At 47.3% G+C, this 8,045-nt stretch overlaps 1 pseudogene; it reads right to left on the minus strand.

The window, feature by feature from the left end:
- Positions 1–1,282: 1,282 nt before the first annotated feature.
- LOC124560403 lies at positions 1,283–1,401 on the minus strand (annotated as a pseudogene).
- Between the last annotated feature and the right edge of the window lie 6,644 nt (positions 1,402–8,045).

The following is an 8,045-nucleotide window of genomic DNA, read 5'->3' on the forward strand; positions in this document are numbered from 1 at the left end:
GTGGACAGTTAGTCAGCTGCCTCTGCGGCGCGGGTCTGAGGCATCTCCCACTGTTTCGTGTGAAAGCCTTCTCCAAAACCCCCCACTTATCGTAGAATCTCTTTTTTTACATCCAGAGAAAACCTTCGTTTCGCCTATGCTTCTCACGATTAGGCCTATGTAATGCTGTAAAAGGTCTTTACGGAATTACTTTCATAAAAGATGTTTTATAATATCTTTGACGGTGTACTGGGGCACTTATATCACGTCTTTTATAAGTCAGAGCACGGTCCTAACTTTTATAACGTATTCGTAACAGAGTTTGACAGTTTAATACGGGATATTAGAGAAGTGACGATTGGTTGAATTAATGAACTTCGCACACCAGTCCCCACCATTCTAACAAAATCGTTCCTCTTGCTTTTTTTCCCTTTCTTATCCATTTCCTCTGGGTTCTCGTCACCAACATCCTACGAGAGCGTTTTATATTCTGTGTAAAAATAACATTTCTTCCCTGGATCTTCAGTCGCTGGCGTACTAATTGTGTGAGATAGTATTCGACTCTCTCTGGATGCCTCACAATGTTGTTAACTCTAAACTGCATGCAAATAAATTAAGCGGCCCTCCACAGAAAAAAATGGCTCTAAGCACTATGGGATTTGACATCTGTGGTCATCAGTCCCCTAGAACTTAGAAATACTTAAACCAAACTAACCTAAGGACATCGCACACATCCATGCCCGAGGCAGGATTCGAACCTGCGACCGTAGCTGTCACGCGGTTCCAGACTGAAGCGCCTAGAACCGCACGGCCACACCGGCCGGCTCCTCCACAGAAGTCGGTATCTTTTTCAGTAGTGGAAGTATAACATTTGTGGCAACCTGGTATTTTGCACAGGTTTTAGACAAACGCCATGTAACGGTGTTTAAAGATATGCCATACTGAATTTATGATTTCAAGATGGTACTTGATGCCAGGTCCTGTGGCAGTGCTGATTAACTGGTCACAGAAATTTTTTGACGTGCTTGATATCACAGCAGTCAGCAAGGAAGAGCGAATGCAACCTTGGTTTTACACCTGTAGTTTCTTTTTGTAATAAAAAGCACTCCGTTTTCAGGCCACAGTGGCCCATAGGGACCATCCGACCGCCGTGTCATCCTCAGTTGAGGATGCGGATAGGAGGGGCGTGTGGTCAGCACACCGCTCTCCCGGTCATGAAAATGGTTTTCTGTGACCTAAGCCGCTACTACTCGGCCGAGTAGGTCATCAGTTGGCATCACGAGGCTGAGTGCATCCCGAAAAATGGCAACAGCACATGGTACCCCCGGATGGTCACCCATCCAAGTGACGGCCACGCCCGACAAAGCTTAACTGCGGTGATATGATGGAAACCGGTGTATACACTGTGGCAAAGCCGTTGCCCGCTCTTTGTAATAAACATTAGAAATCCGACGTGTAGTGAAAACTAGAGATTTCTGAAGGGAGGGAGGTAACCTAGGGCTCAAATAGAACACTCCGAGAGTAGTCGAGTTTTGGTATCGTTCCACGGAGGACACTGTGTTTGGATGCGAGGTAAACGACTCGCCTAGTTTCGGCCACTCTCCTTAAATTTCTGTTTTGATTGCCGTATAAATTTATGAAAAGTACGGGGGTTATTCTAGGGCTGATACTACCTGGCGACACTGCAGTACAGTCTTGAACTATTTTTTTAACAGCTTATTTTCTGACTCTAAAAAGAGTTGTTCAACTCTGAAATAAAAGTGCGAACATTGCTAGAATCTCGTACGATTTGTGAAATCTAAAAAGCTAAATTTATGATAGTATTAGCGTAGTATGACTCATCTCTGTGGCCGAGGTCACTGGTGCACCTACGTACGCTGGTGCTTGGCCCGGAGGCACCCGGTTCGAATTCTGGTGGTAGAAGAAATATTCACCCCCAGAATTGGGCCGGCAAGGGGAGGGGAGGTAGCGGTGTAAAGTTCCAGATCATCCGACTTGCCGGCCGCGGTGGTCTCGCGGTTCTAGGCGCGCAGTCCGGAACCGTGCGACTGCTACGGTCGCAGGTTCGAATCCTGCCTCGGGCATGGATGTGTGTGATGTCCTTAGGTTAGTTAGGTTTAAGTAGTTCTGAGTTCTAGGGGACTGATAACCACAGCAGTTGAGTCCCATAGTGCTCCGAGCCATTTGAACCATTTTTTCATCCGACTTCACGCCAATGTTCTGGATTAAACTGTTCGCAATGTCTCATGGAGTGAAGACATGTGACACTGCTGATGGTGATCCGGATGAGACTGTTAAGCATCTCATCACCACATTATACACACATTCGTGACAAGTATCTACACTCCTGGAAATGGAAAAAAGAACACATTGACACCGGTGTGTCAGACCCACCATACTTGCTCCGGACACTGCGAGAGGGCTGTACAAGCAATGATCACACGCACGGCACAGCGGACACACCAGGAACCGCGGTGTTGGCCGTCGAATGGCGCTAGCTGCGCAGCATTTGTGCACCGCCGCCGTCAGTGTCAGCCAGTTTGCCGTGACATACGGAGCTCCATCGCAGTCTTTAACACTGGTAGCATGCCGCGACAGCGTGGACGTGAACCGTATGTGCAGTTGACGGACTTTGAGCGAGGGCGTATAGTGGGCATGCGGGAGGCCGGGTGGACGTACCGCCGAATTGCTCAACACGTGGGGCGTGAGGTCTCCACAGTACATCGATGTTGTCGCCAGTGGTCGGCGGAAGGTGCACGTGCCCGTCGACCTGGGACCGGACCGCAGCGACGCACGGATGCACGCCAAGACCGTAGGATCCTACGCAGTGCCGTAGGGGACCGCACCGCCACTTCCCAGCAAATTAGGGACACTGTTGCTCCTGGGGTATCGGCGAGGACCATTCGCAACCGTGTCCATGAAGCTGGGCTACGGTCCCGCACACCGTTAGGCCGTCTTCCGCTCACGCCCCAACATCGTGCAGCGCGCCTCCAGTGGTGTCGCGACAGGCGTGAATGGAGGGACGAATGGAGACGTGTCGTCTTCAGCGATGAGAGTCGCTTCTGCCTTGGTGCCAATGATGGTCGTATGCGTGTTTGGCGCCGTGCAGGTGAGCGCCACAATCAGGACTGCATACGACCGAGGCACACAGGGCCAACACCCGGCATCATGGTGTGGGGAGCGATCTCCTACACTGGCCGTACACCACTGGTGATCGTCGAGGGGACACTGATTAGTGCACGGTACATCCAAACCGTCATCGAACCCATCGTTCTACCATTCCTAGACCGGCAAGGGAACTTGCTGTTCCAACAGGACAATGCACGTCCGCATGTATCCCGTGCCACCCAACGTGCTCTAGAAGGTGTAAGTCAACTACCCTGGCCAGCAAGATCTCCGGATCTGTCCCCCATTGAGCATGTTTGGGACTGGATGAAGCGTCGTCTCACGCGGTCTGCACGTCCAGCACGAACGCTGGTCCAACTGAGGCGCCAGGTGGAAATGGCATGGCAAGCCGTTCCACAGGACTACATCCAGCATCTCTACGATCGTCTCCATGGGAGAATAGCAGCCTGCATTGCTGCAAAAGGTGGATATACACTGTACTAGTGCCGACATTGTGCATGCTCTGTTGCCTGTGGCTATGTGCCTGTGGTTCTGTCAGTGTGATCATGTGATGTATCTGACCCCAGGAATGTGTCAATAAAGTTTCCCCTTCCTGGAACAATGAATTCACGGTGTTCTTATTTCAATTTCCAGGAGTGTATTCTCACAAATGACACTTGAAACCCAACTGTCATACAACTCTAGAAACGAGGCAATTGTACGGTAAGGAAGAAAATAAAATCGTTTCCATTTAGGTGCCCACAGGGTCCCCTGGCCAACAAAGTCATACGAAACTTTCTTTCTTCATCACAGCATTAAGAACAACTTTTTCGACCTATCGCACTGTGGTTTTGATTGTTATATTATTTACCGGTGGTCAGCTTCTTTTCGTCACTTTACGGCACTATCAAATATGTGTTTAAACAAACTATTTCTCCGACTAAAATTTAACGCTTAGTTTGAATGTACTGATACTCTCACATATCAAAGTGATTTTTCCAAACAGTTTTTCTCCTTCATCACCTGTAGCTCAGTGGTCACCGCGACTCATTGCCATGTGTTCAACCTCGGACCTTCCAGAGATTAGTCCTTGGCGAGAGCTCTGGAGTGGGGATCATTCAACCTCGTGATGTCAGTTGAGGAGCTACATGAACGACTTCTATATCTCGAAAGCCGACAACGGCCGGTAGAACGGTCTGCTCACTCCACCTTGTCAAATATGACGTCCGAATTACGCCATATGGCTAAGGATGGCTCGGTGCCTTTTCAACTACGCGTGATCGTTTGAGCCTGATCGTGGAATCCTCTTTTTTTATTGTAATTTACAAATAGGTCAGGAAATATGTCTTGGCATGTATTTGCGCCATCGTTTTCATATTACACTGCAGAACACCTGTACGTCTCATTGTAGCCATGCGTCAAATTGATGTGCAGCACAACACCTGAGAACTGCATAACACATTCGGGCCAGACGATGTTAGTAGTGTACTACCACTTAGACTTCACAGCTCCTTTTTCGTTTTACATCTACATCTACATCTACATTGATACTCCGCAAGCCACCCAACGGTGTGTGGCGGAGGGCACTTTACGTGCCACTGTCATTACCTCCCTTTCCTGTTCCAGTCGCGTATGGTTCGCGGGAAGAACGACTGTCTGAAAGCCTCCGTGCGCGCTCTAATCTCTCTAATTTTACATTCGTGATCTCCTCGGGAAGTATAAGTAGGGGGAAGCAATATATTCGATACCTCATCCAGAAACGCACCCTCTCGAAACCTGGCGAGCAAGCTACACCGCGATGCAGAGCGCCTCTCTTGCAGAGTCTGCCACTTGAGTTTATTAAACATCTCCGTAACGCTATCACGGTTACCAAATAACCCAGTGACGAAACGGGCCGCTTTTCTTTGGATCTTCTCTATCTCCTCCGTCAACCCGACCTGGTACGGATCCCACACTGATGAGCAATACTCAAGTATAGGTCGAACGAGTGTTTTGTAAGCCACCTCCTTTGTTGATGGACTACATTTTCTAAGCACTCTCCCAATGAATCTCAACCTGGTACCCGCCTTACCAACAATTAGTTTTATATGATCATTCCACTTCAAATCGTTCCGTACGCATACTCCCAGATATTTTACAGAAGTAACTGCTACCAGTGTTTGTTCCGCTATCATATAATCATACAATAAAGGATCCTTCTTTCTATGTATTCGCAATACATTACATTTGTCTATGTTAAGGGTCAGTTGCCACTCCCTGCACCAAGTGCCTATCCGCTGCAGATCTTCCTGTATTTCGCTACAATTTTCTAATGCAGCAACTTCTCTGTATACTACAGCATCATCCGCGAAAAGCCGCATGGAACTTCCGACACTATCTACTAAGTCATTTATATATATTGTGAAAAGCAATGGTCCCATAACACTCCCCTGTGGCACGCCAGAGGTTACTTTAACGTCTGTAGACGCCTCTCCATTGATAACAACATGCTGTGTTCTGTTTGCTAAAAACTCTTCAATCCAGCCACACAGCTGGTCTGATATTCCGTAGGCTCTTACTTTGTTTATCAGGCGACAGTGCGGAACTGTATCGAACGCCTTCCGGAAGTCAAGAAAAATAGCATCTACCTGGGAGCCTGTATCTAATATTTTCTGGGTCTCATTGCCATGTGTTCAACCTCGGACCTTCCAGAGATTAGTCCTTGGCGAGACTTGCTTTTAAAACTTCATTTCGTTAGAGGAAGTCACTCGTAACTGCTTCGAAAGTTAAGCTTTAAGCTCCAGCAGTTGTTTATCGCGTCCTAAATCCTCGCTGAATTCTTAATTGCCCCGGAGATTTATGGGCCAATTGTGAGGTGGGGAGACCTCCAATAAATTTCGTAAGGCCTTCGTCTATTCAGTAGCTCCCATCCTCTTACTCTGCTGAATCCCTCTCAACGACGATCAGTAAGTGGGACACCAATTAGACGAATATGTGTATTTACTCTCGATTCCCTGAGGTGCGTCGTCATTGTGATAACCAGTCTTCCATTTTACGTTATTGTGTGGGGCTTTGCAACAAGCGTCCTACTGAGTGCATTACACGAAAATGAAGAAAAACTTCCTTCCATTTTATTTTCGTGTATGTACACATATTCCACAAGCCAGTGCATTTCGAGAAGTACTTTCTACTTACTGTAGCCTTTTCCTCTCCAATACAGTACGGATGTATGGAACGAAATGTAAACATCTCTATGAATCTTTAAGCACACTAATTTATCTTATATTCTGCTCATGTTCCCTACACATGATCTACGACTAAAAGGAATGTTGCACACTCTATCTCGTATCTCAGTATTTTAGACTCCTCCAGAATTGTCCAGTTAGAACAAATTTGCCTTTCTCCCATTAATTCTCGATATGTTCGTTGAGCTATCCTGCAAACACTTTAGGTTGGGTTCCTCCAACATATTGCATTGCTAGCAGCAAGTCTCTGGATTTGTGCTACATGTGCCGCCAGATCTGTTACTGACTATTCCAGACGGTAGAACGGTTTATTCTGGAAAAGTTTTTATAGAGCCTTCTATGTGATTTCTTTGACAGATGCACAATAGTTTCCAAGAGCTTTACATAGTTTTGGGAGGCTGGAGAAGAGATAGTGGCGGAATTAAAGCTGTGAGGGCAGGTCGTGGTACCAGCTTGGTTACCTCAGCTGGTGCAACGCATTCCCCGGGAAAGCCAAACGTCCGAGCCTCGAGTCCCGATGCAGCAGGCAGTCTACAAAGGAGTTTCAAATAAGCTGACACTCCGCTGCAGAGGGAAAATTCATGGGAGAAACAATCGCCTAGGCCAGTGGTCGTCAAATGCTTTTTCTCACGAGACAATATTGACAATGCAGGGCGCCACATTGGGTTGCAAATACGCCGATCTTATTATTAGTTCCTAAAGTACATCAATTCAAATGTTATGAGTCCCGAGTAGAGTATCCATAATAGGGGGCAAGACACACGGGGTGGAAAGAAATACGGAAAGACAACAACTCACTACCATGGCTAACGCGGTGTAGCAATACCGTTGGCATTCAAAATAGCTTCTGGTCGTCTCAGAAAGGATAAATACAGGTCCTATACGGTTTTCGAAGGGATCTAATATCTTTAGGCCTGCAAAATAATGGCAAGTTCAGTTAATGATGATGGAGATGGATAGCGACTACGCAGCACCCTTCTCTCCAAAGCAGGCCATGAACGTTCAATGATCATGAGATCTGGTGACAGTGGTGGCCAGGGGAGACGCGACAATGCGTCCTCGTACTCACAAAACCAGTCCTGGACGATGCGACCTGTGTAAACAGGGGCTCTGTCGTCTCGGAACACAGCGTCACCATTGAGGAATAGACGTTGTATCATGGGATGTATCAGATCAGCTGAAATGGACACTTAATCCTTGGAGTGATGCAGCACTGCAGAGTAACCGTGGGGTCCGTTGAATATAACGATATGGCTGCCCAAATCACCACCAAAACGACAGCATGTTTCAGATTTGGGATGTAAACTCGGGCAGAAGTTAGAAAGAGTGTGATACAGGACCAAGGGACAATCTTCCATCTCTCCATAGTCCAGACCTTGTGATTTCGGCGCCACGTTTTCCTGTTAGGGGCATTTGCGGCACTGAGTATGGTTTTCGGATTCCAGCACCCCCTGTAATTCCAAGCGTATCGAGCTCCCACCCTGTTGTTTTGGTGCTGACAGGTTCTCGAATACGGCATTTAGTTTTGCAGAGACTTTTGCAGCTATCGTTGTCTCATTTTTCGTCAAAGTCCACGTTGGTGTTCAGTGACTATCCGATAACATCATTCGACGTACAGTGTCGTTCGCGTTGTGACCTAGACGATGATTTTCCCCGGTTTCCCTATCTGCGGCATGAATCTTAGATTCTGCGTGTCTTAAACACCAAAAACTTCATCTCCCTTGGTTACAGAAACAT

The sequence above is a fragment of the Schistocerca americana genome, chromosome 1 (assembly GCF_021461395.2).
Source record: "Schistocerca americana isolate TAMUIC-IGC-003095 chromosome 1, iqSchAmer2.1, whole genome shotgun sequence".
In the NCBI taxonomy this organism is placed as follows: Eukaryota; Metazoa; Arthropoda; class Insecta; order Orthoptera; family Acrididae; genus Schistocerca; species Schistocerca americana.